The sequence below is a fragment of the Lathyrus oleraceus genome, chromosome 6, assembly GCF_024323335.1.
Source record: "Lathyrus oleraceus cultivar Zhongwan6 chromosome 6, CAAS_Psat_ZW6_1.0, whole genome shotgun sequence".
Lineage (NCBI taxonomy): Eukaryota > Viridiplantae > Streptophyta > Magnoliopsida > Fabales > Fabaceae > Lathyrus > Lathyrus oleraceus.
The window spans coordinates 415,639,632-415,650,294 of NC_066584.1; the positions used below are offsets into that span (position 1 = coordinate 415,639,632).

Genomic DNA, 10,663 nt, shown 5'->3' on the forward strand with positions numbered 1-10,663 from the left:
TTAATTTTCAAAACTATTTTAGAAATGAGAAAATAAAAAATTCATTTGATAAGCTAATTTTCAAAAACTTAGAAAATGGAAAATAAAAAATCTCTTTGGTAGTCTATTTTTTAAGAACACTTTTATTAACAAATATATATTGAAAATATTTTTATTATAATTAATAATTAAATTTTGAATAACTACTTTACGTTATTGAGATATCTTACCTCTGATGTTCTTTAACTAGGCCTTAGCACACTCTTGTAGAATTTTTTCTCTAAACATGTTCAACTGAGTATACTTTGAAAATCTGGATTTAGGTCCTCGATGCCCTTCTTTACTTCCGTCCATGTGGCGCCTATTGTCTTCATGCCTTTTGTTGTTTACTTTTTAAAAAATGTTTTATAAAATTGTTTTAGAAAAGTTTTTTTAAGAAGAGAATAAATAAAAAATTTATTTGATAATTTAATTTTCAAAACTATTTTAGAAATGAGAAAATAAAAAATTCATTTGATAAGCTAATTTTCAAAAACTTAGAATGGAAAATAAAAAATCTCTTTGGTAGTCTATTTTTTAAGAACACTTTTATTAACAAATATATATTGAAAATATTTTTATTATAATTAATAATTAAATTTTGATCTATCGATTTGTGCTAACTACTTTATGTTATTGAGATATCTTACCTATGATGTTCTTTAACTAGGCCTTAGCACACTCTTGTAGAATTTTTTCTCTAAACATGTTCAACTGAGTATACTTTGAAAATCTAGATTTAGGTCCTCGATGCCCTTCTTTACTTCCGTCCATGTGGCGCCTATTGTCTTCATGCCTTTTGTTGTTTACTTTTTAAAAAATGTTTTATAAAATTGTTTTAGAAAAGTTTTTTTAAGAAGAGAATAAATAAAAAATTTGTTTGATAATTTAATTTTCAAAACTATTTTAGAAATGAGAAAATAAAAAATTCATTTGATAAGCTAATTTTCAAAAACTTAGAATGGAAAATAAAAAATCTCTTTGGTAGTCTATTTTTTAAGAACACTTTTATTAACAAATATATATTGAAAATATTTTTATTATACTTAATAATTAAATTTTGATCTATCGATTTGTGCTAACTACTTTATGTTATTGAGATATCTTACCTCTGATGTTCTTTAACTAGGCCTTAGCACACTTTTGTAGAATATTTTCTCTAAACATGTTCAACTGAGTATACTTTGAAAATCTGGATCGGGGTCCTCGATGCCCTTCTTTACTTCCGTCCACGTGGCGCCTATTGTCTTCATGCCTTCCTATAGTGATGCTTCATGCCTTCCTATAGTGATGCTTCCAAAAACTCTGATTTTCTCTTCATATGTGTGACTGCTTCCAACATCTTAAGCTAAGAACTTCTCTTCATAGTTGATATATGGTTTGACTTGAGTGAGGAGGTCACTCATATTTGTCGGTTCCTTCACCCCGAACTTCTTTTTGAACAAGAAATTCTACTTCTTACTCTAATGGATATTACTAAGAACGACCGCCGTCTTTCACTAAAATGTTGATATATTGAATAATAATTTAACAAAAATAATATTTAAATGTAATATTGATTCTATTTTCAAATAAAAAGTTTTAATTCCTCTATTTTGAAAATTATATTTTTGGTACCTTAATTTTATTGTGCTTTTGAGTTTGAGTCTCATACTCCATTTGAGACACAATTTTGTCAACACTACGCCAAATAAGGGAAAAGAGGACGCTTATTTTGGCCTATAACAGCGCTTTTAAGCGCTCTCTAATCTGGCGCTGGCATAGGTAAAGACAGCGCTTTGTTCTCCTGGAGAAAGCGCTGTCTAAAGTGGCCACATTATAGTGCGCTTTAAGAAAAAAACGCCCTCTGGAGTGGTCCATAGAGGGACACCTTAGAGGGCGCTTTCTGGTAAAAGCGCCCTCTAAAGTTGTCAGTGTAAAGTGTTTAGAGGGCGCTTTCAGGAAAAAGCGCCCTCTAAAGTTGTCATTGTAAAGTGTTTAGAGGGCGCTTTCAGGAAAAAGCGCCCTCTAAAGTTATCAATGTAAAGTGTTTAGAGGGCGCTTTCAGGAAAAAGCGCCCTCTAAAGTTGTCATTGTAAAGTGTTTAGAGGGCGCTTTCTGGACAAAGCGCTCTCTAATGTGTTAGTTATTTTAAAAAAATTTGTTTGAAAAACAGTGGATATATATTTATTTGGTAACCTGTTCGCATGCTGCAAAAGTGTAAAATTCATATTGATTTCATCCTTTAATCCAATGTTATACACCATTAATCCATTGATATATACAACATGAATCCATTTATATACAACATTAATCCTCCATATATACAACATTAATATATGATTCTTTGATCAACAATATACAACAACATATTCTCAAAGTACTACAATTAAGAGAATAAAACATAGCAACCAACACCCAGTGACCACTGTATCCAAAAGCTGTCTAGTAGTTCTAACCAATACTAAACAAAAACGCCCATCCACCCATGGTGGCAAACATGTTCTGTATATCCAAAAGTTGTCTAGTAGTTCTATCGCACATCCATACAAAATAAGACTCAACCAAAACAACAGATGGCAGCATAAGTAGTCCCCTACAAAAAGAACACGTCCAAATGCAAATAACACAGAACTGTCAAAAGGCGATTGAGCAACAAATAGTAAACAATGGCATAAAGTTAAATGACATAGCTAATATTACCTGAATTCCTGCATGGCTGTTAAGGTAAAAATCAAATTCCCTAGGGTGACAAATGCCGGTGTCTACCACGGTTCCTTTGACAATTTAGAAGAACAAAATCAGCAAAAAGTGATAAATTCAAATGATAATATATACCAGCTGCATTGAGAAATATATTGAAAAAACCTGGCATAATTTTTCCACTTCTATCGGTCTCTTTGGGGTTGACAGGAAAGAGACGAGTGTGATGTCTCTTTTGGACCACTACAAAAGTAACTTTAAGTAGATACCCATCCTCTATTGAGACACAAGCCTGTATCTCCGACCATATTTTTTCTTTGCCAACCTTCAAGTCCGGACTTCTCCAATTATCACATGTAATCGGAATATGTTGTCGAACAAGGAAACCAATGTCGTAGAGGGATACTTTCAAATATCCAGCATCATCATCTAAACAAATATCAATTGATACTTTCGAGCATCTCTTGCCCCTTGCACAAATGATTGACTTCATAATAGGCATTTTACCTGTAAAAAAGAAAACAATTAAAATCATATGACAAATGTAAAAACAATTAAAATCATAAAAGTCATTTTACCTGTAATAAAGAAAACAATTAAAATCATTTGACCTGTACCTTTTTCACTAAGTTCTCTTTCTTTTCTTGGTTGGAATATGTTCTACATGTCTCTTAACAACACGGACGGTTGGATTGATCCAAATACCCTCATTATGATCATTTCTAATATATGAAACATTTGATATATTATTCTCATCTTGATCATTTCTGGTAAACGATTCAATCTCAACATCAATATCATCACCTTGATCTCCAGTGTTTTCATCAATTACTTTGTTGGAAAAAAGAACTATAGACCATTTCGTACTTTTCGGATCATTGACATAGAACACTTGTCTAGCTTGAGAGGCTAGAATAAAAGACTCATCTTTGTATCCCACCCTATTAAGATCCACTTGCAAAAATCCTGACTTATCCATTCGAATGCCGTTATTATTTTCAACCCACTTGCAACCAAATATAGGAATCTGAAACTTCTCATAATCAAACACCCAAATGCGCTCGATAACACCAAAATACGACAGATTTGCAAATTTGGGGTTTAAGTCCTTCACACTTGATATGTGCATTGCTTCAGCTACCACGGTGACACCACTATTCTGCATAGTACTTTTATCATCTTGTTCTTTGGTATAAAATGTGTATCCATTAATCGCGTATGCGCTATAAGAAAAAACATGGAAACTTGGACCATATGCTAAGCATCTCAACCTTTCTGTTATTGAAGCGGGATCTGAATAATACTTTGAATAAATATGATCCTTAAACCAAGGTACAAAACATCGATTGTGCTCTCGTACTATCCAATTTCATTTCTATTGGGATTTAAACCTCGGAGAACATCCTTGTGAATTTCAACATACGGCTCAACCTCATTCTCATTGTGCAGAACATACAAATGCACTTGATCCCGTTCGACCCTTGATACTGCCACGATTTTATTTCCAATTAGATTTTTTCCTTCTTTCTTTTCGACAAGCTGAGACTTGGGGAGTCCGATTGACTGAACATTAGACAAATATTCAGTACAAAACTCAATCGCTTCTTCAACAATGTATCTTTCAACCATACAACCTTCTGGTCGACTTCGGTTCTTCACGTACCCTTTTAATATTTTCATATAACGTTCAACAGGGTACATCCATCTCATATAAGCTGGTCCACACAATTGTGTCTCTTTCACAAGATGAACAACTAGATGTACCATTATGTCAAAAAATGATGGAGGAAAAAACATTTCAAGCTCACACAAAGTAATAACGATTTCTTTTTGCAACATTGGTAAGATCGCAGGATTGATCACCTTACTGCAAATTGACTTGAAGAAAGAACACAACTTAGTTATAGAGCTTCTTACTTTTTCTGGAAGAATAGAACGTATACCTATTGGGAGAAAATGTTCCATTATAACATGGCAATCATGGGTCTTTAAACTCTTTAACTTGAGGTCTTTCATAGACACAAGTCTTCTAATATCTGAAGAGTACCCTTCTGGAACTTTAACTTCACTTAGAAACTTACACAATGTTTTTTTCTCCTTTCTAGATAGAGTATAAGCAGCAGGCGGTAGATATGTTCGTTTTCCTTTCTTCAAGGGTCCTAATTCAGTTCTTATTCCCATCGCTATCAAGTCCTTTCTTGCCTTAAGGCCATCCTTAGACTTTCCTTGTATATTGAGTAACGTGCCAATAACACTTTCAAATACATTTTTTTCAATATGCATAACATCAAGAAAATGTCTCACATACAAGGACTTCCAATACGGCAATTCAAAAAAAACTGACCTCTTCTTCCACCCACTTTTGACAAGTGTGTGGGCAAAAGGCTTGCCAAACTGAGTATCCAAATCTTTCACCTTTTCAAAAATTTGATCACCCGTCAATATAGGTGGAGCTCTGCCTTGTTTTGTCTCTCCATTGAACCCCTTTCTCCATCCACGGTAGTGATGATTTAAATTTAAGAATCTCCGATGACCGAGAAAGACATTCTTCTGACCAAACTCCAAGCGCTTCCAATCTGTTTTATCTTCACAAATAGGACACGCACATTGACCTTTTATGCTATACCCTGATAGATTTCCGTATGCAGGAAAATAATTAATTGTGCCAAACAACATCGCCCTCAAGTTGAAACTTTTTTTCCTATATCCATCATAAACCTCCACACCGGTCTCCCACAAAATCTTTAAATCTTCGATTAAGGGCTTCAAGTACACGTCTATGTCATTCCCTGGTTGTTTAGGTCCAGAAATCAACATAGACAACATCATGTACTTACGCTTCATACATAGCCATGGAGGTAGGTTATAAATCATAATAATCACAGGCCATGTACTGTGTGAGATACTCTGGATACCGTGTGGATTCATTCCATCAGTAGATAATGCCAAGCGAAGGTTTCTTGATTCTTCTCCAAATTCAGGATAATCATTATCAATTTTCAACCACTGTGGTGAATCTGCCGGATGTCGATACTTTCCATCTATAATTCTTTCATCTGCATGCCAGGTCAAGTGTCTTGAATCGGTTTCACTACGAAACATGCGTCTAAATCTCGGAATAACAGGAAAATACCACAAGACCTTTGCTGGAGACAACTTGTTCTTATATCGCGAGACACCGCATTTAGGACACTCATTTAACGATGCATACTCATTTCGAAACAAAACGCAATCGTTTGGACATGCATGTATCTTATCATAGCTCATGCCAATAGAGCACAACATCTTTTTGGTCTCATATGTTCGATTGGGAAGAACATTATCCTCAGGAAGCATATCTTTCAAAAGGGCTAATAACTCTGTGAAACTTTTATCCGACCACCCATTGCCCGCCTTTAAGTTGTACAACTTTAATACCGCAGACAATCTTGTGAATTTAGTGCAACCATCATACAAAGGTTTCTCTGCATCACTTACCAACCTCTCAAACATTTCGGGACAATCCTTAAGATCTCCTTCAAGTGCTTCTGCAATCTCTTCAACTCGATCACAATCGTATGTATCTGCGCCACTATAGTTTGAGGCATAGGTCGTACTATCCCCCGGTTCAACATTTTCGTTACTTTTCTCACCATGCAAATTCCAACATGTATAACTTCGATCAATTCCATGCCTCATTAGATGCGATGTCAACTGAACTGCGTCAACCCGTTTCCCATAACAACAACCCAAGCAAGGACATATCATTCTACTGGGGTCTTCGGCGTTCGCAACGGCAAACTTAACGAATTCTAATACCCCATTCTCGTACTCTCTCGACAATCGATTGAAAGACATCCATGTATTATCCATTACTAATTAGAATAAACAAAAAACAATTTCAGAAGAGTTCAAACACATTCGGACCTAGGTTTCTAATGATATTGGTGTTGACACAAAATCAGATATTCATAGGGCTTGAAATTGCCTAATAAACCCAAACAAACGTAGGGCTTGAAATTTAACGCATGCGCTATCAAATTTAAAATGACTATGAATATTGAAACTTTACAGGTTGAAACAAACGTAGCATAGACAACGCATAGACAACAATAACAAAAAACTGAAATGGGGCAAAGCTAAAACAAAGCAAGAAATAGGGCAAAGCTAAAACGAAACAAACGTACCTTTGGTGCCAGAAGGAGGAAACGTCGTAGATCTAACAGAGGTGGAAGGAGAACGCCTTAGAACCCTAACGTGAAAAAGAACGAAAATAACAGAGAGTGAAATAACAAAACGCGCAGTATGTTATAATTTTAATGTTTACTAAACGGGACCTTAGAGGGCGCTTGTGGAAAAAAAGCGCCCTCTAAGGTGCGCTGTCTATTGCTCCTTATTTTTTCGCTTCACTTTAGACAGCGCTTTTGTAATAAAGCGCCCTCTAAAGTGCGTTGTTGTACATGGACTTAGAGAGCGCTTCCTTAGAAGCGCCCTCTAAGGGTATCCTTAGAGGGCGCTTGCATAAACGCGCCCTCTATTGTTGTCCCTCCATTTCCTCATTATTTTTTCGCTTCACTTTAGAGGGCGCTTTGTTACACAAGCGCTCTCTAAAGTGCGCTGTTGTACATGGACTTAGAGAGCGCTTTTTTAAAAGCGCCCTCTAAGGGTATCCTTAGAGGGCGCTTTCATAAACGCGCCCTCTATTGTTGTCCCTCCATTTCCTCATTATTTTTTCGCTTCACTTTAGAGGGCGCTTTGTTACACAAGCGCTCTCTAAAGTGCGCTGTTGTACATGGACTTAGAGAGCGCTTTTTTAAAAGCGCCCTCTAAGGGTAGCGCCCTCTATTGGTGTCCCTCCATTTCCTCATTATTTTTTTGCTTCACTTTAGAGGGCGCTTTGTTTCAAAAGCTCCCTCTAAAGTGCGCTGTCTATTCCTCCTTATTTTTCTCTTCACTTTAGAGTGCGCTTCTTTAAGAAAGCGCCCTCTAAGGTGCGCTGTCTATTCCAGTTTTTGGCGTAGTGCAATGTGATCGTGTTTAGATTGATAAGTTTAATATTCACGTCATACTTTAAGTGTAATTTTGCTGATATGACATCTAAAATTTATCCACTTAAACACTTCCATATCATTACATTGAATCTTAAATTGATGTAAGGGACCAAAACACGAAGAAAAAAAAATCAAAGTCGGAGACCAAAATACAAATTTTTAAAAATGAGGGATCAAAGTTTTATTTTTTTGAAAATAAGAAGAGCAAAAATGCATTTAAACCTAATTTTTAATGATAAAAAGAATATATTCTTATATTTTTGTTGTCTCAAATAGAAAATTTCCATATATTTTAAAACTCAATAAAAATCATAACTATAAACTTATTAATTTTAAATATTTGTTTTTGAAAGTTTCAAATAATTATTTTTATGATACATATTTTCCTCTGGTAAAATATTTTTATCAGTTATATATTTTAGATATTTTTAGTTAGGTTTTTGAACAATACTTCTTTTTAAATAATCTTAAATAAATTTACCATATATAATTTGTATGTACTTACTATGTAAAAAATTTTAATCGAATCAAAATACTACATTATTAGATTAACTTTTAATATATTTATTTGATGTAATTTAGTTGGATGTATATATAAAATATTTTAAAATATATATATATATATATATATATATATATATATATATATATATATATATATATATATATATATATATATATATATATATATATATATATATATATATATATTTTCATTAATGAAAATATAAAAAATTGGAAAAATTAAGTTATTTAAAAAAAAAAGTGATTTTTTTCCTTCCGAAAATGCATTGTACAATATTAATATCCTTTTGAAGTTATGATGGATGAATTGGATGGATTTTGTCATAATCGAACCTGTTACCTTCAGCTACATGAAGAATCACATGAAATGTATCATACGTTCATGCAATGGGCTGTTGTGTCTGTTTCATAGCTGTAAAAATACTGGCAGACTGTGGAACCCTTTTATCAGATTCAAATCCAAAAATCCCCGGAAGTAGTTTCCCTTGATTGGAAGATTAATCCTTATGGATTTGGACATGATCAAGTTAATGACAAGTATAGTAGTTGCACAAAATAAGGATGATTCTAGTGAATTTTTTACCAAAATTTACACTTTTGGTGAAGATTCTTGGAAAACCATTCTGAATTTTTCCATTAAACCCAGTAGGCGATTGGGAAATTTGCAAGTGGCACTCTGAATTGGATGGTTTATGAAAGTGTGATTTTTTCCTTTGATCTGGAGAAGGAGACTTGTAGGGAAGTGTTGTTGATGGTAGCAATGTGTTCACGCAACATATGCTATATGTTTTGAGTAATTGCATTTGTGAGTGTGAAAGTTCCAGTGTTCTATTGCTGATTAAAGAGTATGGTGTTGTTGAATCATGGACTAAATTCACGATCATTCCTCAGCTGTACATCCAGAATCAACTCTCTTTTGTTGACCCTTTGTTCATTTTAGGAAATAGTGATCTTTTCATGAGAACAATGTATTCTCGAGTTTGCATATATAACTCAAGTAATGGTAGGAATCGTGCTTCATTTGCCGAAGCCTTGTATATTTTAGAAAATGGTGATGTTAGTGGCCGGTTGGATACCTTGATAACTACTACACTTGGATTCAATCTAGATGTTTACTGTGAGAGTTTGGTATCATTGCAATGGTAAAACACATGTTGTGAGTTGTGTCATCTCTTGTTATTTAGTAATGTTGATAGTTGGTTGAATTAAAGTCACTGCTTTTTGGCAATTCAGAATCTTCTATTTGTTCTATTTAACAGAATTTATAAACTATATATAGTTCATGTTGGCAGTAGGTTTGAATTGGCGATAATGTGTGTCTGTATAGTAGTCGGTTCTGATATCCTGGTCGGTGATGTGGCTGTTATATCAGTGTGGTTTGGTACCAATTATTGCATGAAATGGGCCCACCTAATATTAGTTTTTTAGAATCATTATATATTTTCTTTCTGTAAATAATTTTTACTATATTATAAGTTATTATATTAATATTAACATAATAAATTTTATCCCGCCTTAAGTTTATTGGGAAGAAAAGGAAAAGGGTTATATGAATATAATAAAATGAAGTCTACGGTTTAAGGCAATTTTTTTCCACCTTTATGCTGTGACTCACATCTTTGAAAACCTAAAAATGCTCTTAGAAATTTTCAGAGATGCATCTCCGGACGTACCTTAAATCTCTTCATCTTTCGTAAATCAATGAGTCATCCTATTTTTGTCAAAAATTGATTCCGAGATGCATCTACAAATATTTTCGGGATAAATTCGAAGATGCATATTCGAAATCTTCTCCGCATGTTTTTCTAGACAAAAACATTATCCTAAGTTTGTATTTTTTGAATCCAAAATCATTTTAATTCGACTAACATTTCCATTATTTGATTCAAACATTAATCAACACGAATATCAAAGAATAAGGTAATGCCTTAATTAAAAAAATATTCAATCATATTACAAACAATGTTCTCAAAATATGAAGAAAAAAAATTAAAACATCCCAAAATATAAATAAAAGCATAATCTACTGCATATGTCTAATCCTAACTCCTGGCTCCACCTCTACCGCTAGTAACCCAAGGCATTATGTGCCTCAGTAAGAATGAAACGTGCTAGGGAAACCACATCATCGCCACCTATATCAAATAATCCATACTATATGCCTTCACGCGTAATCCATATAATATTCTGACAGGTCACCAACACATTAATGGCACGGGCCTCTCAGGCTTGCTCATTCTCCAGGATCTTCTCATGAGCAACCTTAGGTGGACATCCAGGAGCGTCTGGTGTCATGACAGAGTGTGACACACTATAGAACCAAGTCATGTAACAATCCACATAAGACCACTGACTTGTGGGTGACATACTCTGATACCATATGACTCTAGTAGTTTGTCAATATGTCA

At 34.0% G+C, this 10,663-nt stretch overlaps 1 pseudogene; it reads left to right on the top strand.

Moving 5' to 3' along the window:
- The first annotated feature begins 8,566 nt into the window (after positions 1-8,566).
- LOC127095983 (F-box/kelch-repeat protein At3g23880-like) lies at positions 8,567-9,683 on the top strand (annotated as a pseudogene).
- The last annotated feature ends 980 nt before the right edge of the window (positions 9,684-10,663 follow it).